At 38.4% G+C, this 20,242-nt stretch overlaps 1 long non-coding RNA gene and 1 pseudogene across 1 annotated transcript; both read right to left on the bottom strand.

The window, feature by feature from the left end:
• Nucleotides 1–5,914: 5,914 nt before the first annotated feature.
• Nucleotides 5,915–6,749, bottom strand: LOC149109214 (uncharacterized). The gene is made up of 2 exons (XR_016208697.1): nucleotides 6,637–6,749; nucleotides 5,915–6,115 (listed from the first exon to the last, which is right to left on the bottom strand). It is a non-coding gene; the product is annotated as an uncharacterized LOC149109214 (long non-coding RNA).
• A 7,205-nt stretch (nucleotides 6,750–13,954) lies between these two features.
• Nucleotides 13,955–15,349, bottom strand: LOC110052236 (uncharacterized; annotated as a pseudogene).
• Between the last annotated feature and the right edge of the window lie 4,893 nt (nucleotides 15,350–20,242).

Below are 20,242 nucleotides of genomic sequence, written 5' to 3'. Positions count from 1 at the left end.
AAAGAGCTTCCGTGTGACTAAATGTAATGGTAACGAATAATTATTTGAATTGGCACAGTTGTGGAGTTATATATTAACCAAACCAAATCACATCACTCCATTCTGCTCTGGCGCGTTCTTTCTGCTTGCAAATTTTCGACATCTTGATCTCCGTTTTAAACCCCATAGACAGCTGAAATGTCTTTGGCTGACGAGCTCAGTCCACGCAAAAACGTGGAAAGCATCTTTTGACGAGCTATACTTCATGGCGGGTTTATGTCAGTAGAACATTGCTATGACACACACACACAATCTTTGGAGAGCCCTTTACAGAGCGACAAAACCCAGCCTGGCTGCATAACAAACGTATTTTACAGGGAGTAATATGGCCAAATATATAAGACGCGCTTGCAGGGAATCATGGTAGTTGTATTCGTCATCTTGGACTGGTATTTTTTTTTTTCGTGCATACAAGTACCATGATTCCCTGCAGGGGCGTCTCCTAAAGGGAATTGGCTTTTGTGTTATTTGAATCCCATCGAAGGTTCATGAAAATGCGAGCTACATTGCAAACACACCTGTACGAAAAGAAAGGACTTAGTAACATGATTATTGTCAAATGCTGCAAACTTTTTCTTTTCTTAGCGTGTTTTGGAGTGAACGTTTCGCGTGTTTAAAACTTGGTACTGTTAATGCGTAGTGGTGAGAAGCTTGACACATTCCCCAGCTAGTTGTCTATTATTAAGACGCGGGGAATGATGGGAAGGACGAAAAGAAGGGAAAGGGAGAGAGACTGGGCCCTCTCTCTTTCCCATCATCCCTTGCGTCTACGAGATTACTGGAAAGGAGTTAGAGTTCAAGTTGAAGGTAATCTGGTGTAGAACTAATAAAAAGTTTACCTTGATCTGATGCGGTTTCCATTCTTTTGCCTAGGCTGAGTGGATTCCAACAAACAAGCACAAGTTGAGTTCAGCGTCGCACCGCAGTGAAATAAGCAGCAACAGGACACGCGAATCTATTGTCATGCTGAACTGCGAGGGAGGAAGTACAGTTACGCTAACTAACATGTCACGGTAATTCACTGGACCCCGAGCCACGCTCACGCAGTCAGGCTTACTTCTTTTGCTAGCAGCAGATTTTAAGTGTAAATCGAATCATTTGTAAAAAGTGATGGAAACAACTCATGGAAACAAATGTTCATTGATCTGTTGGGCTTTTATGAATTACCGCGTCACCGTAATTAACTGGACTACGAGGAAGGGAACCAACGTCACGCTAACATTTACTGGACCGCCACGAAGGAAGTACGGTCACGCTTACTAACATGTCACGGTAAGTTACTGGACGGGAAGGATCACTGATATGTCACGGTAATTGTTTGGACTGTGAGAAAGGAATTACGGTCGTGTTGACTAGCGTGTCACGGCAATTCTACGGCTCGTTTATCAAACTATGGCCTGCCATGTACTACACAAGCAAGCGATTTTGATGATACATGTGGGTCGTAGTCTGTTTAGTTACCTGCAGGGAAGAGGGAGTGGAAAAAATTACCAACCGAGAAGTAACAACTCTAACACAGGGTTGTCAGTTTCAATAAGAGATACAGTTTTGTTTCAAGTGTTTCCGAAGAAAACCGAAACAGGACTGTTAGCTTACTCTTGCCATGAGGGAATGAAGAGTAAGAGAGTTTTAAATCCCGTTATTGGCCGTAATATTCCCAAAGTAATTCGTCTCAAGTTATTTTTAGAGATGGTAACCAGTTCTGCCGCGGATGTTGACTCGCACGTTGCGTAGATGTTTTCATTGCGGATGAAAATAAGGCAGACCACGTGAGTAATCGCGTCATAGGATTGCCCATTTCTAGATTCTTCTGGAATTTCTGAAGCCGACATTAAGAGGCCGTTGTGGGGGTTAACTCTATCCTCTCTTTCCTTTGTCTTTTGCTGTATAGTAGTGACAGTAGCTAATGCTCGAAATGATTAATCTAATGAACGAACGAAGTTGATGCAAGTCTTACTGGAAGCTATTTAAATTTTATCTAATATCCGAGGCCAAAGCGGCTTCCGATGCCAGAGTCTCCGTCTGATGACGAGGCCAAATGAAATTCTGTGGTTTCAATTTCACCTGCGGTTGACAGAAATTTTAAGGATATTTGAAGTTTACAAAGAAATGCTTGATAACATAGCAGAGCCATCCTGCTGAGATTATGAGATGTACGAAATGTCATTCTAATGAAGTGGGATACTTCTCGACTACTCTGCTTATGATGTATAATGAGGACTAATGAAGATGTATAATGAAGTCCGCTTAACTGTAATTTTCAAATGCTCAAATATTTGAATAGGAAGCGTGACATTTTTACGTGGTTTTTAATATATTTAAAATAAAAAAAAGGAAGTTTGTATAATCTGTACAAGACTTACTTGATATTAATAAAAGATTTCATTTTCTTTCTAAAATAATTATATGATGTGCAGTTCTCAACTCCCGTTTCGGTGCTGACGGTTCATCAGCACCTCCATACAGCTTGACTCCGCTTTCCATACATACAGCTGTATGCGTAGCAAAGCATCTCCGAGCGCGCTGTTGCAGTGTTACCCCTGGAAGTGATGCTTATTTCCATCGCAGTTTCAGGTTGTCTATGCGACGATCCATTTTCATTAAATGAGGTGTAACTCTCGAAGCTTTCCATACTAACTATATTCCACAAATTCGATTGTCCTGATAGTCATCACATGAATACACACCAAAAACGTTCTGACTTTCAAATGTTTTCTCTGTTAAAATTAAAATTTCCCAGCCTCAATGAAGCAAACTTTGAAATAACAGCTGCCTTCTCACTTTCTCATTGGATCATTCACACACAGAACAACGCAGAAACAACAAAATATATTTTCTAGCGTAGAGAGTTCTCCATTATCAGGAGTGATTTAGCAAAGCTACCTATATTAAAATAACTTATTAACCTATAGCCTTGTGAACTAAAATACAGATTCCATAGATGAGTAAAATACGATCTACCCTTTATATCTGTTATAAGCAGGAGCCATAATCGGGGACGGAGACCGTAAGCGCGCGCCATTTCTAGTATTAGGGTTGTCCCCATGATATGGGACAATAATTCTATTTTTAGAACAAATTGCGCCACCGCCTGCGGCACACGCGCGTACATGCTGCGAGGATTTTTGCGGATGTCGCGCGGAGGAAATGGCGTCCGAAATTCCCGAAAATTTTCATGTTTTTGGCCCACAACTCAACGCGTTCACGTCTGTTGGAATTTTGCTTAAGTATTTTCGTCGTAAGCTGCTCCAGTTTGAGTGAAGTAAGACAGTGTCGAATTTAGGTATGTTCCGCTGTAAGCTTATATATATCGCTGACCAAGTTGTGTTCCGACGGATGCTTCTTTTACATGTGCTGTACATTACTCCACTTTAAATTTCACATATGTTGAAGATTAACAGCTTTTCCATTACACAGCAGAAAACTAGCTGGATATATTTAGATATAGCAGAGCTTCAGGGCTTCATAGTTTCCTAGCTCCTCTTGCCACACACTTGCGAGGAATTTGTCAGTCTATCGCGACCGAAAAGTAAAACAAAATAATTGCTAGTTTGAGTTTCGCTTGAATTTTAAGCAACGCTTGATGTTTCATCCAAGGCCCAATAACTTTACGTCCGTAGATACTGCTCAGTTTTATTCGTGTAAAAATCCAGTAAATTCTCTGTTGTCAATGAATGAGAGCGCCCGCCGATGCGTGTTTTCAGTACAGTCAGTAAACATGACAAATTGTACTTCCGCCGCTCTTTCGTGTGAAAGCGTACATCGAACTCAAACAATAACTCTATAGTTTTTAAATATGTTTAAGATTGATAAATGTTTGAGAACATATTACAAGCTAAGCTGGAAATATGGGAATAAAGCAGAAATAATCAGCAAAGTTACGATGACGCTTTCTTTAATCAACTTGGAATAACGATTTCGAGTTTGTTGATCGAGCTATCAAAACTCCTCGTCTATTTTCATTTTCGCAATGTAAAACTTCACTATGCTTATGTTGAAGAAACACATATGATGTTAGTAGCCTTTTTTGCGTTCGTGAAATTTGTCACAGCATGTCAGCACAAAAGATAACGAAAGAAATCTTTGTCAAGATTTGTTGACAATTCAAACACCGACTCGGACTTGAAAGTGCACGAGCTGCACTATGCAAATGAGCTAATTGTACGCGTCAGACTTTCCTTTCAAAAACTTTTGCAAACTCACCAAACAAGCAGAAACAATAAGAAACCGTCAAAACAGGTTTTGGTTATGATGAACCATTGTCTGAGAAACTCACAAATTAACTCGATACCAGAGTGTAGAGTTTTCTTGCTATATTCTTAAGTCAGAACAAACGCAAAAACATACGCGTAAGCTTACAACTAGCGTGAGCAGATCTTAGTATTCATTCCCAGCGCGAGATTGAAGTCTTGTTTTCGACCCTGAAAAACCTACCTTTTCCGTTAGCTCAGAGCATAAAACTACATATAAGCGCCCTGGTTCGTATTCCCTGCCTTATTCCCTGCCATCGCTGTGAAAAATACGCAAAAGAATCTCTCAACTCTCACCATTTGATCACACAACGTGACAACATCCACGCGAGAGCCCCCGACACGTGCGTGAATCCGCGCGGATATATGACGTCAGGATGGCGCAATTTGTTCTAAAAATAGAAAAATTGTCCCATATCATAGGTGCGCGCGAATCCCGAGACTTACGGTCTCCGTCCCCGATTATGGCTCCTGTTATAAGTTAATATTCATGTACTAATAACTGAACAATAAGTTCCGTCTAGATAAAAATCGACTAAGTAATATTTGAAACGTTCCTAATGAAACAGCACAAAATAAATTAATAGCGATCACTACAATGGAGCTGGAAATTAATTGTTGTACTTGGTACAACATAATGTTACTATAAATAACTTGTTGGTCGTTCGCTCTTCTGCTTTTCACATCCACATCTTGTTTTCACGATTAAAAACAAGTTAACACTTTGTCCATAATAGCTCATCGGTCTTCAAAACTGGTTAGGTGTTCTCAGTACCACAAAATCCTGGCTAAAATTCCCTCTCCCTTTGGGGATTATAGTCTAACTAAGTTGTCTACTAATGAAAACAAAGGTCTGGTTATAAGCTTCCCTCTGTCAAGAGTTAAAGCGAGTAATTTTGAATGAATACGTTGGCAAGTAGAGTTCAATTTAGAGTGGCTTTTTTCAAGACACACCTCTTCAAATCATCCACTGCTATCTAGGCAAGCGACCAATACAACCCTGTGTAAGCCCAGGCCGTATAAGCGGAAATTTACGGTATTAACGACAGTTACCAGGCTCAATTACCGCCCCCAAATAAGCGCCGCATTTGGGACAAAAAGTTGATGAGCGCCGCGTCTCGATGCGGCGCTTATTCGAGGAATTCCGTATAACTAAAAAAAACGTACTACAAAGCAACTCTAAAACAGCATTGGAAATCTTGTCATCAAAAGCGGTGGTCTTCAATTCAAAGTGATTACATTTCACCAGTCGCCTATTAAGTCTTAGCAACTAGAAAATCATCTTACAGCTAGAAGGTATCCCGTGGAAGAGATTTGTTTGTGGCGTAAAATTTGTAAATAAGCACCGCATTGAGGCTCGAAAAATTAAACAAGCGGCGCAGCGCTTATTCCGGTAAATACGGTACCTGAAGTAACATAAAACGAATTTAAAGGAACTACGTCACGATTTGGGCATCTTGACAACTTTAGCCTAAATTGTTCAAGTTCGTCTTTACTAATCCACTTAAATCTTCTCCATTCTTAACCATGGTTGTTTCTTTATGGTTTTTTTTATTATCTCTTACGGGGTTCTTTTTTTATCGTAGTAAACTATTAGTTTCAGGTTTCCCTCAATTTAAAGGTAATTTTGTACGTGGCCAAAATGCTTCAAAATCCCGTGACTGAGCTCCTTTGAAGTTTACATTAGTCCACATGGCCCTTCATGTAAGAAACGCACTGTTTCCTGGTTGTAAGAGTCTTGAAGCTTTCTTGTCCAGTGGATCAGCAGACACGTGATAGCCCGTCATACATCCCTCCAGGTTATCAAGTTTACCACAAGCCTGACACTGTGATCAAATTAGGACATTACATGTATTACGGCATAACGTCAGGTATGACATTGAAGGTTTCCTATTGTAATCCAAAGATTTATTCAATGTGACTTAATAAAATTGTTATCAATTCCAAAAAGCAGCAACTGGGTTTTAATTTTGATCGGTCGCAGAAGAGTGAAAATAATTATTTATTACCAAAGATGAAAAAAGAAATAATCTAATTAATACCAAGGGTGACAGATAACTCCTTAATTTTGGTGCAAAATTTCAGCATTAATTTATTAATTCACATGTGAAATTACAAAATTGCCATGGCAACATTTGGTGTGAAATTTCTTGACACAGTAAACACGTCAAAAGGTAATCAAGTGGTATAATCCTGAAATATTAAGAAACAATTTCACTTGCCTTTTGTCAAAATTCAAAGAATTTTGACAAAACACACATGAAATTAATTTGTTATTTCACTCATCACCATTTTATTACTCATACCAATACATGACAATTTACAGCTGTTCTCTGAAGACACTTACCATCTTTATGACACAGGGAGAGGAAAAACCCATCCAAACAAGACGACAAAAGAGCAAAATTAGAAAATCAGTAAAGCAACAACAACAAAAAAAACAAATAAAAACAAAAAGAGTCAGATGGTAAATAATGTAACGTTGTAGGTATATATAAATTTACAATTCACTAAAATTCTTATTCTGAAGTTGCCATCATCATTGTAAAAACTGAGAACTTACTCAGGTGGAGTTGAAAGGACCTAAGATTTATAGGAACAAATTCAACAAAACAACAACAACATAAAACTGCATTAAGGGCCCATTAACCGATTTATGCGCACGCTCGTGCGCGTTGCTAAGGAGATGAAATTTCACTTCCGGTTACTTACATCAGCCTGAGCACAGAAAATAAAAATAACTCGATAACTTCTAAATTCATGAAAAAGTTTAAACACATGAAAATAACTCTAAAGTAACTTAAAATGATGAGGTTATATGAGAATATATTTTCCTTAGCAACGGCTCAAAAAGATCGGTTAATGGGCCCTTAAGGTTGTCCATTAACCTCTAAGTATTTGATCAATATGGTGTACCAAGATCACAAACAAGTTGTCACTTACTCCCTGTTGAAAACAATTCATGATAAAACAAGCAGCATCCAACATGAAAATGGAACAATAACAAAGAACAATAAACTACTTAAGTCAACTAATTTAGGGTAAATTTAAAGCTTCACAGTAATATAATATAGGTAACTACACGGTACATCAAAGTCATCTGGAGGGACAAGGATTTCGCTACACAGTCAAAAACGTTCTAAAACATATTAGGTATAAATCATCTGTAGCCTTTGATTATTATTTTTTGTTTTGTTACTTTTGCACTCCTACATTTTAATGCAAGCTGTTCCATATTCACAACGACTCCCCTGTAATCGCATTGCTCCAGACAATATCCATACATGTACCAACCCAATGGAAGCCCATTGGAAATTGTCACGGGGTGGGAGGGGGCGGGGGGTTTGAAAGCCACAACTGTTATTGGAGGTTCAAGTATGAAACTAATCTGGAATTTCTGGAGAGGTAGGAGGGAGGTTCAAACCCAAAACCTTTCCATTGGGAGGGAAGGAATATTTTCTTGAACAGCACATTGTATGCAAGTAGTATGGCTGGTGATTTAGTTGTTTAAATTAATTACTGACAGAATAGTAAATCAGGATCCAGGCAATCCCTCTCAGAACCACGATGTACATGTATAATTCACTTTAAACCTAAGGATTGATGCACATAGGTGTGTAATAATTCATTATTAATCCATTTTATAAGGACATAATTTGCATCTTGATAGCTTTACTCACCCCCTGGTCCAGGCAAGTCAGGGATACATGAGAAAAAGTCACAACAGACATTAATAATGTGACATCTGTCAGGTGAGGGGTCCGATTGAATCAATGGGACTGAGCTCAATGCTAACTCAAATTATAATGCACTTAAATGTTGATGGCATTTATCCACACATTCAAGCAGGCAAAAAATCACTAATTTATTACAATAAAACATTGCTATCTCAAACTCCCATGAGAAACAGAAATTTTAGGGTTCCAGATACACAAAGTGAGATATGGATATTTCCTCATACAGCTGCAGTAGTTCAAGATAAGGGGTGACAAATGAATTTTCATTCTCAAAATGTTTATTTGTGTGTATGCCTGAGCAAAGATGTCATAAAGCCTGATGCTAGTTGGAAATGCTGCTTTGAGTAGTTAATGGAGCTAATGTAGCTCATGACCAACCAGAAAATGTCAAAAGTCTCAAAAATGCCATTTTGGCAAAAATCTCTACATTATTACTACATCATCTGTCCACTGAGAGCAAACTTAAAAATAAAATTGATTTTACTTACAAACTAAACAAGAAGACATGTCCATTCCATGATGATTACACAAAAATGAACACAGCATATGAAAAGGACAAGTAGGAAACACACATTAGTTCAAATGTTGTACCAATTTGATATATACATGATAACTTCATTCTGAAAGTAAAATTCATAGAAAGTCAAACATATTCTCAGAGAAATCGTGAGGTAAGCCTTACAGTAAGTTCAGTGTGCAAGGAAAGCCCTGTCTAATAGCCTACTGTCAGTGGAGTAAAGTCAGTGACTTCTGTCTGTATCTTGCCCAATGGGTGAGTGAGGTTTGTTGGGAAAATCCTTGAGGAAATTCAAATTACAGCAGTACTGAGACAAACTTTTTTGGTGCTAGTGAGAATCATTTTAGGGCTTGACTATCATAGTTAGGGCTTCAGCCCAGAAGGACTCAGTGTGAAAATTTGTTTTCTTCGCACCCTGAAGCTGTTAGATTAAAATCAAAGAAACCTGTTTGCCTTGACTTACCACATCCACAACCTGGTCAATGAAACAGAGAGAAAAGTAAAAAATTATGAGAGAAAATAATAAAAAAGTAAATGTGTACTGAGTTAATCATGCACAGTTTCAGTTTGCATAACTAGATCATGTGTAGAGAAAGCTGTGTAATTAATTAAAACAGGTTGCAGCTTGTAACAAATATCTCCTGAGAAGGAAATTCCCTCAGTCTTAAAAAGTTTTGATGTAATATATAAAACACAAAAGACCATGTTTGACCACATTTCCAAACATCGAGAAGGAAGTTGAAAATACGCGGTATTTTTGACAAACTTTGAGGTGTTTGGAAATGTGGTCAAACACTGTCTTGTCAGTGTTTGATATATCTTCTCAATCGAAACTAAATCAAAGGAGAAAACAGAGAAATAAAATCATAAAAATCTAAATTATAGTGCTTATTTTATATCCAAACACTGTCACTGTCATGGTTTTCTTTGTTTAAACTTGATGACTTATTGATGAGTTTGAGAACTCAAGGAATCATTATGTATACAAATTAGTCACAAAAGTATAAAAAATATAAAAAACACCTTAAAAGAAAGTGCACATTAAAAGCCTTCTTATAACTCTGTAGTAGAAACAAGAACTAACAAGAGATAAGAACCTGTACATGTAATGATGACACATATCAAATGTCATTTTCCCCCCTTCCAGTAAACAGTCATGAAGTATCAACTCCAGGGAGAGGGGGTATTTCCAGTATAGATGACGGGGGTGGAGGTACGACGTATTTTTTTGGGTTGAAAATTTACACCCTCTGTATCTTTTTGGGTCAAGAGATCTGTCACATATTTTTTTAGGTCTTGAAAAATACGCATATTTTTTTGGGTTTACACATCTCCGAGCGATGACGACCTGTGTGTAGATGTGGAGCACATGTGCAAGGGAGGATGAAGAGACATACCAATTTCATTAAGACTATTGATGCAAAATCATGCATTAGAAGAGTCTGTTTAGATTGAATAACCAGTATTGAGGTATTTAAATCTTGTATTATTGTTGGGTAGGAAATTTCGATGCCAGGTCTTTTTTCGGCTGTAAAATTTCGGGCTCATGTAATTTTTTTGGGGGGTTCACAATATGAAGCTCCATCCTTAACCCCCCTGTCATGTATAAAACGAGTACCCTCCCCCGCTGGGGTATCAACCATCTTTATGCCACATTTTTCCCTGCAGTCTTAAGTTAAAACTATGATCTAATAAAAGTGTGTGGAAAGCTTCTCAGGGAAAGAGCACAGATCAAATACTTACTGGCTGTAAAAATTAATGCATTTCAGAGTCCAGGAGATTTAAATAAGGTGTGGGAAAGAGAAAACAACATCAATTCGTTAGTGATTTCTAGCTAGTCGACATTATGCGATTGCATATATGGCTAGCTCAGACTGCAAGTAGGCAATATAAACCCAGCCCTGCAAAACTATGTTGCCTGTCTGGAGTACATTGTTGACCCAGGTCAGCTGTCTGCTAAACAGAACAAACCAACCATACATGTTATCAAATAGTCTGGGGTCATATAAACACTTGCGACTAACTTTTAGCACCCTTTTATTGGCATACTGACCTGGAGGACCCCCAATAGGTTTTCAGGAACCAGGACTTGGCTCATTTGAAACCAAGATTTGGGATTTTCAAGGAGAAAGGGTGCGAAATTCAGTATTACAATCATGAACAGGACACCGGGTTCTTACAAAGCAGGTCATTACTGTCAACAGTATTACTATTTGTTTGCTTCAATTCTTTTTTGTTATCAACATGGTATCTAAGGGCTACCTTGTATGCATATTCTGGTCAGATAGTAGTATAGTTCTTACTGAGATGTAACTCTTAATTTTCACCAATTGTTGTCTGAGTTTCATAGGCGTACGTGCACCTTTGGACTTGGGGGGTGGAGACCTTCTTGCCCAAAAAATTAAGCAATGCCCAAATGAGTGAGTGTTGAAATCGGGATGCAAACGCACTCAAATTGCTTGAAAAACAAAAACGTTAACAAAGATAGTTATATTGAAAGCTTGCATATTCAATGACCTCTATGAACAATCTCAATCGAGTAAAATCTCAAACTTATTAAAAGAAAAAGTGCTTCCTTTCATGGCGTTCGTTCAGCGATTGGCTGATCAGCAACAGAGACATTTGTGTTTCAAGATCCACCGTTTGGACGTCCGTTACAGAAGCTATCCTATATTTGAGGTGAGCGTCTCAACATACACAAGACGTTTAAAGAACAATGTGAGGCATTGCTAGAAGTCCTTCAAGCCTTCCATGAATTCAGAAGTCACATGAATATGATGATAAACAACATGGATGTACTAGGGAAACACCTCCAACGAAAAATTCAAGAAAGAAATTAAAACACGCCACGGTTAAGACATTCCAAATGCCTCTTTTCTGGGCTTCCACAAAACCAAAAGTCCTGGTCTTCGTTGGCTTTGATTAGTGTCCTTGTTTTGTTGCTAGAAAATTGGGAAGGGAGATAATATCGTTGTTGTGGATTTCCATGATACACATTTAAATGACTTGTAGCTAACAAAAAACCTCAGGTCACTTGACGGCCTACAGACTCCCACTCAGGCGTTTAATCACACAAGATTAAAAAAAAATAGAAACCTTTTTTTTTTACGAGTTTTGGAAATTACGCCAACATCATTATTTTGTACAGTCGAACCTCGATTATCCGGAGGGTACGTCCGGATAATCAAAAATATATGAATATTAATGAAGAACAAAACTGTTTAAATGAGATTTTACTGTCACGCCAGTAAAATATAGTTAATGGAGTGTGACGTACGTTCTGAATGAACCGTTCATGGCGGCATCTCTTTCTATAGAGCTATTGAGCAGTTGTGTTCCAAAGGTCAGCAAACTGTAAGCTTTGTTGTAGCTAAACCTAAAACATTGTAGCTTTGCTACCTTCAGAACGTTATAACAAACCATAGCATTGGTGCAAAGCATTAAAGCACTATTCATGTTTAAGATGTTACACATGCTAGGGTAAGCTGTTTGGTAGTACAGCCTTCTCTACTGGCTCACCAGCAGACGAATGTCTCCATATAAAAGCTCAGACAACTGTTCAGAGTCCATTTTGAGTTCGTCTAAGCAACGTAGCTATTACTTATTGTAAATCTATCGTTTAATTTTCCCTCCCTCCCTCCCTCCAAAGGGAGGGAGGGAGTTAACTTACTTTTGCTAGGAACAACGACATTAACATTTAATCATGAAACAACACTTTTACAAATGGTTTGAAAAACAATACGGTCTACTGTACATCTTGAACCACTCACCTCTGAGCCAATCAGAACTCATTCGAGTGTTCTTCATTAGTTACGACACGTGCGAGTGCTGCATTTGTTCTTTAAAAGCAAAACAAACCCGCGTTGGACTGCACTTTTGAACGCTATAGTTTTAAAAAGAATATTCCTATGGATCTTGAATCATGACTAATAAATATCCATGACAAAATTGGGACTAGAGAAAAAGTTCGGATAATCGAGAAATCTGGATAACCGAGGTACAGATAATTGAGGTTTGACTGTAATGTTTTCTCTCAAGTGTCGTTGCCCAAATCATGAGCGTTTTGCCCGAAAAATGACCTAATTTCCATGGCTGGACGGCTGCAACCCCCCTCACCCCCCCCCCCCAACTCATATGCCTATGCTGAGTTTGGACACAATGAACATTCTCAGATTATCTTTCATTATCTAATAGATTCATACTAGTAAAAACAATTCAATTATTCACGCTCAAGTTGAATATCGAGCTTTGCCCTTATTAACTATCACACAATTAAAATATATAGGGGTGGTGTATGATAAATGCTAAACTTTGGGAGACGGTGAGACTAGCATTTTTCTTGCAAGCCCGAGACATTTTGACTTCTTCAATTGTGAGACTGAGACTTCAAAGTGTTTTAAATGCGAGCTCAAGACGTTTCAGGTTCTAAGACATTCAGAGGTCATTTAAACTATTTTAGAAAACAGTCCTAAGAAAATACGCGCGCTGCTTGGTTAAAAATCGTATTCCTATAACTCGATAGAAACACAGAACTAACATGCATGTGCTGTTGACGTAATGATGACGTGAGCAAAGAGAATTTACATTTTGATAATCAAAGTTAACAAGTTGTTTTCGTTTTTTTTTTTTTTGTCACAGTGTTTTCTAAAAGAAATATAAAACATGTTCTCTGTGTTTCTATCCAGTTATTGAAACACTCGTGAAAGTTTGGGAGAACTTGAAAGAGCTATGGAAACACTCGCCTGTGGCTCGTGTTCTCACTGACAGCATTTCTCGTTCTCCCTGAACTTCCACTTGTGTTTCTATAACTTCATAGAAACACAGTACATGTTTTCTATTTCTTAAATAAAAATATAAACAGATCGGTACTTCAAGACTTTCTTAGCCTTTAAAAAATTTGAGACTGCGAGATGCACATTACCGCTAAAAAAAATGAGACTGAAAGATCTGTGAAATTCGGCGAAAATTCTGCGAGACCCATCGTTTTTGAAGGACCAATTTGTCACCCCTAATCTAGAGTTCATAATCTACTAGTTCAATAAAGGCAAAACAGAACAACAACAAAAAAAGAACAAGCTATAAAAAAGATAATTAGCCTACGAACAAGCTCTCCTGGGCCCTGAGCTGAGTCAAGAGAGCTTGCACTGGACCTGGATTGACAAAGATCTTTTCCATTGACATAAGGGACTCATGAAAGAAACATGACAGATTGGGATTTGCGATAAAAACTTTCCCATTGAAGAACCCTATTGGGGATCCTTGACTTGGCCCAGTAACTGACTTAGGGTCCTGTAAAGAGAAGTAAAAAAGATAACAATGTTGATATGATGTCTCTCTTGATTTTAATTTTTTTTTCTGTAGTCTTTAGAATAATAGGCAATTCTTCCACACCCTGTTAGAAGCACATATATCCTTAAAGATCAAAAGAGGCTGACAAAGCAATCCCATTGGGTCCCATCAGAAATGTCTATTGGATGCTTCTAACTCTACAGGGGTGGGGGAGGTGAGGGTGAAATGGTCCTCTGTGGGATCATAACAGGGTTACCAGTCATCTTGCCACCAGGGAGTCTCGCCATCAAGCGAAGTCAGCTCGTCACCAAGTGAAGTTTTCTCGCAACCAATAATCTAACCCGAGGCCCAGGTAATCTAAAAAGGTAGTGGATAAAGAACGAGGAATAATCTACATATGTGACCCGAGAAAAAGCTAAGAAGGCAATGTGTAGTCCATTTCAACGGTGCACCTCGACTACTTTACTCGACTAGTTCATCTTTTTGTCAGTGTTTGGTGGCGAGGTGACTTCGCTTGGTGGCGAGTTCGTTAGTGGCGAAATTCCCTGGTGGCGAGGTGACCGGATACCCATAACAGACACATCCACCTTGTTCCAACTAAAATAAGATAGAGTCCTAATATAAAAAAAAAGTGGAGAACCGAATAGTTTACTGCAGAATTGTTTATTGCATACCCCATAAAAACACTTACCCCTTTGTGCCATCTGCAAGCCTCACCATGGTTACGAAATTCACTAAAAAGCTTATTGCAGTTTTCACATAGCTTGGTAGTACTAGTCGGACTTGAAGACGTCCTTACACTGGGTATCACTGGAGATGTTGGAGCACTGTGTACCAATCGGGATAAAGCCTTTTCCTTATCCGGCAGTTCAGCGGAAAATTTTCCTTTATAAGGGTTTGGAGTCGTTGCTCTTTTTAAAAATGTCATTTCTCGCGATAGCACTCCACATCTTCGCCCGATCCAAAGCTCTTTCCTCTAGCTCGACTTGAAAGCTTTCTTCTTGCAATTTCAAACGGTGTTGTTGCACGCGCGCGTTCATTTGTCGGCGATTCTGCACAATCATGTGTAAATTAGCTCTTTGGAGACACTTCTGAACGATCTGATGCATTCGTAGATTGCCATATTTTGTTGTGAAGCCGCATCCTTCGCATTGAACAATGTTGATGCAAAGCGTAAAAGTCAACTGGCAGTGATTAGCAAAATGATCATTAAGGTTTCCTAGTGACAGTACTTTGTCGCAGCCTTTAGGACAATTAATTTTCAGGCTCTCATACTGTTTCTTCCATTCTGTATCAATCTTTTCGTCGCTCGAGCACAATGCTTTCTTGCATACAGGACAAACAGGCACTTTCCGTTTCATTCTTTTTTTGTAGCACTTCGCACACAGCATGTGATGGCAACCCAAAGCAGCAGGTTCCAGAAATACATCGTGGCAATGAGAACAGATGAATTCGCCGGGAATTTTCTCGTCGACATATTCCTGTTTAAACCCCATATTGTTTCGCGTAAAAGTGATCTTCGTGACCTAGTGACAAAATTTTTACGGATATTAAGCTTGCGAAGGTGATACTGATAGAATAATTGCCAGATAATCTTACAAAGCATTTACCTTAAACGCAACCTTATCTTTTGTTAGGGGTAATTGAGTCATGTCAACTCTTTTAGACATTTAAATTAACTTCAGTTCTAATTAACAATTAGACACGTAGCCCGCAAGGGCTACGGGTCTAATTGTTAATTGGACTCATTGCGTGAAAGAAGCAAGGTGCTACGGGAGCCTGGGGGACCGATAGAGGGGGGGGGGGGGCTCATCAGCAGGCGTATTACAGGGAAGGGGTACCTGCGGGCGAAAAACGCCTCTCCTACGTTCCCTTCCCTCCATACCCGTTCTCCCTCTACCCCGACCCCTGTTTTGACACCTGCAACGCGGCTAGCTACGATTCTTTTGAGTACACTGAAAGACGAAAGAAAACAGGAAGGAGGACGTGCCGTACCGGCTTCGCAACTTCAAAGAAAGTCAAAGATACGAATGACTAAGAGTGTACATGCCGCAAAATATGTTGTTGTTAACGTACAAAAGAAATCATTATCACGTTATTTAACAAATGTTTCGACTGCGTACTCAAAAGAAATCCTATCAAAAGGCCCTTTGGGTTATCTCGTGTAACGTCTTTTCCACTCGTGTAGGATACTGGTCTCAAATCACCTCCATAGGGCAAAAAAATAAAGTAAAATAAAATAAAATAAAAGAAAAGAAAAGAAAAGAAAAGAAAAGAAAAGAAAAGAAAAGAAAAGAAAAGAAAAGAAAAGAAAAGGAAAGAAAAGGAAAGGAAAGGAAAGGAAAGGAAATGAAATGAAATAAAATAAAATAAAAAGACATAGCGTACTTTGAAAAGACATACAACACTCGATGGCTCAATACACCCTTGCAAAACAGTTACCAGCATGAAAAAATCGGGAGAAAAAGCAGAGAAACGAATGTAGGGCCTAGCAACCGACCCGATCGCTCGGTTCGGAAATGCTTTTCACTTCCGGTAAATGCACAAACTTTAGCTGTTTTCTTCTTTCCTCCTCGATCATTATTTGTCACAAAATCGATCTTTTTGCAAAATAGGCGCACGGAGGAACAAGATAGTAACACATCTGTTGCAAAATTTGCCAGGGCACATACCTTAGCTCGATAATCAACTAAATGGTATTCATTTCTACTCTTACCGTGGGTAGGTGGAGAGAGGCACAATGAAAGTAAAAAGGTTAGGGCTCGAACTAGAGTCCAAGGAACTAACAATCACGCTACCCCCTCTTGCACAAGGATAGCACCATGACATTCTTATTCGACTAAATCATGCTTTTGCCGGTATGGTGCCGAGCAACTCGTGAGGGCCTATATTAGGGGTCATTAGGGTTTTTTCAGAATACGGAATATTTAGGTAAACAATAAATGGGGTACAGGTTATTTGGAGAAAAAATTACGGGGAAATGGGATATTTAGATCAGATAAAACAGGAAACAGAGTGGGAAAATCGTTAATTTTTGCTATTGGTATTAACGGTATAAGTAATATTTAGGCCTCTGTATGTTGACTTATGTAACACTAATTAATATGTTATTTACATTATATTTTGTAAATATTTAGTTATAGTTTGTTGGAATTTTTTTTTTTTGGTTACCGTCTATTGTTAGTGATATTGGTGTTTTTTAGTGTTGTAATAACATTAGTTGTAGTAGTATTATTAGTACTAATTAGTTGTATTATATTATTAGTATTAGTAATATTAGTTGTTATTATAATTATGTAGGTAAGTAACCAATAAAAAAAAAAAAATATTTAGGCCTCTAATGGGGTCTCACTCGTTACTAAGGAAGACTTCGGCACTTTTGAAACTTGAATTTTTATTTCGGTTTGTTTCAGTTCGTTTTAATAATTTTATCTTCGTCAAGTGTATTTTAAGCTCTCAATGAAATATGATTACTGCCACAGATCGTACGTTGAACTGACTAGGGATTCCAATTTGATTTTAAATGGAAGAGCATTCGACTTTAGAGATTATTTTGGTCATGAAATGTATACTACGTTATAGGCTAGAGAAGGGGTTAAAATCATTCAGAAGTTAACTTCTTGTGACACCCGTTTGTCACACGTGGAATTTATATGTATAGGTATGTAATAAAGAGCCCCGGAAAGTGAACGTACGGGCCCAATCAAAGGGATGAACACACCACTCCATTTTCACGCTGTACAGTTTTGCTTTTGTTGCAAAAATTCTACTCCGATCGACTTGAAAATTCTACTTCGACCAGCTTTTTAAACTCTCCTGAATTCACTACTCAATTCGCAGGTTATTTAAGATTTTAGAGTTTTGATGCCTTATTTGTACCTATCGTTTTTAATTTGTTGTCGTTTTGTTTTCTTCAGTTGGTGTGATGTCTTAAGATTTTTTACCGACTTAACTCATGTAGATGTACATGTTTAGTCTCCTGGAGCGTCTGCATGTGCGCCTGTATCGGGAGATGTATCGGCTTGTACATCCTCAAATACAAATGACAAATCGTCAATTTTAAACTCTTTGAACTTCTTTGGGATCCTTGTTTGTTTGGGCTACGAGGGCTACGAGGGGGTTCTCGTCCCTTTGAACCTCAGTGGCATCTAATAGTAGGAATCTATCACCGAAAACTTGCTCTTTGTGCTGTTCTAATGAGTGAAGTTTCTGCACCGATCTATTGATCATTCCTTTCTTGGTTTCCAGTCCGACTGCACCCATCTCCCCAGCTTTATGGGCCATTGGGAGAGATCTGGAAAGCCCATCGATAATCCTCCCCAAAAAGCAGAAGTTTTAATCTCAGAACGTTGCCGGTATCAACAACAACATCAGAACCACTTCTGGTCTCGTTGGCTACGAGAAAAGGACTTACTGTCCACCAAAAGTAGGTAAGGGAGAAATCCCATCGAAAGAAAAGGACGAACAAATATTACTAGGAGGACGTGGAGGATTGGAAAAGTTACAGAAACCTTTCCAGAAAAAAGACGGAAGAATTCGGTTGTAAGTTGTTTAGTCCCCAAGTCGATAAGCCTGTTAGCCCCGAACCAGGGGCCCGTTTCTCGAAAGCCCCGGAAACTTTTAAGGCCCTCAAAGCCATTACAAACGCCTAAAACATTTTGTATGAAGAGAACCTCTCTTTATATTAAGAACATGTGAATAAAACAGCTCTGTAATCATAAGGTTTAAGAGTTTGCTACGGCTTTCCGGCTGCGAAAACTTTTCGGGACCTTCGAGAAACGGGCCCCTGAATTCGAATAGTCCCCAAATAAAACTTGCCTTTTAGAGTCAGTTAATTATACGTCTTGTCAATATGCCAAATTAAAGTTTTGTAACCGAGTAGCCATTTTAACGAGCGAGAGGACCTTGCGCTGGGAAAGTTTGTTTTGTTCTGCACGTGAAGATTCAATTCTGACCTAATAAAATGCTGACGTAAATAATAATAATAATAATAATAATAATAATAATAATAATAATAATAGTAATTATAATCGTATCTATAACGAAATTCTCGATCGTGATTGGTTCTCCGCGCGCCTATTTGCCACGTAATTGGCGCGCGATCACGTGGGTGTCCAAAATACAGGTATCCAATTTCAACTTTTTGTAATTGGACACCTGTAATTGGATACCCACGTGATTCGCACGTCAATTGCGCGCGCTTTCATAGCTTTCTTTGCAATGTTTCCTGCAGTTTTCAAAACTTATGAAACGCGTTACATACGTTTTCGCTTAAAAGAAGTTCTCAAAAGACATTTTTAATTCCGAAATTTGTTATAGATACGATTAAATAGTAATTGGACCAAGTGTCGTACAATCCAGTGAGTAATCGGGTTTGTAATTTCAAATCGACCTAGCGCTTCGCGCTCGTCCGATTTTGAAATTATTCACGCAATTACTTCCTGAATTGTACTCCACTCGGTCCAATTACTATTACTAGTAATAATATATAATAATATATAATAAATAGTATTTTATGGCGCCTATCCGAGCGTGATCTAGGCGCTTTACAAGTTATAAAATATGATTAAAATAGAATATTAAAAATAAAATAAAACAAGAATCAATAAAATTATTCCAGAAAGACTTCCTTAAATAATTCAGTTTTAAGGTGGCTCCCCAGAGTATTTACGAACACCCTCCCTATAGAGCGGGAGTTTGAAGAGGAAACTTAGTTAATTTCTCTTAAGGTTTTCCCTGTAGAGATTTGCCAGTATAGGTACTGTTAAAATAAGGCTTATTTTTTGGTTGCCAATTCTTGGATTAAGGCCGTTACTATGGCAACATCTTATCTAATGACAGGCAGATATATTCCTCATTTTGACCTAAACTCCTTAATATTTATACTTTCCTTCGGTGAAATGTTTTCATACTTTGCCACATCATAGAAATTATATTGCCTGACATTCTGAATTGGTAAAAAGTCAAGGTTGTTCAAACGGGTTTTCCAACATCCAGTAATTTGTCATTCTTCTAGATATATTGAATTAGCTCTGATAGATTTTAACAATAATGGGGCATTTTCTAGGAATTGTATGTGGTTACAAGAGAGCCAAATTAAAAAACAAATTCACCGAAGGTAATGCTAGAAAATTAACTGTCAGTTTTGCTTTTTGTGCTCATATTGACGTCATAAAAATCGAAAAACACTAGCGTTTTCCTTTGAGCTTTCGTCCTATGCGCGCGTGCAGTCATGAAACTATAGGAAGCCACCTTAAGCCGAGTTTTGAAAATATGAAGATTGTCTGATTTTCTGATATATAGTGGTAAGTCGTTCCAGAGTTGTGACGTGGCGAGGCGACAGCAAAAGCTCTAGGTCCATAAGACTTCAAGGAAAGTCAGTTTTGTAAAGCGGTTTTCGAAGGTTCAAG

This window comes from Orbicella faveolata, unplaced genomic scaffold (assembly GCF_042242905.1).
Source record: "Orbicella faveolata isolate gen_17 unplaced genomic scaffold, um_ofav_v1 contig_25, whole genome shotgun sequence".
In the NCBI taxonomy this organism is placed as follows: domain Eukaryota; kingdom Metazoa; phylum Cnidaria; class Anthozoa; order Scleractinia; family Merulinidae; genus Orbicella; species Orbicella faveolata.
Note: the sequence above shows the minus strand (reverse complement) of the source record. Positions and strands in the feature narration are given on the sequence as shown.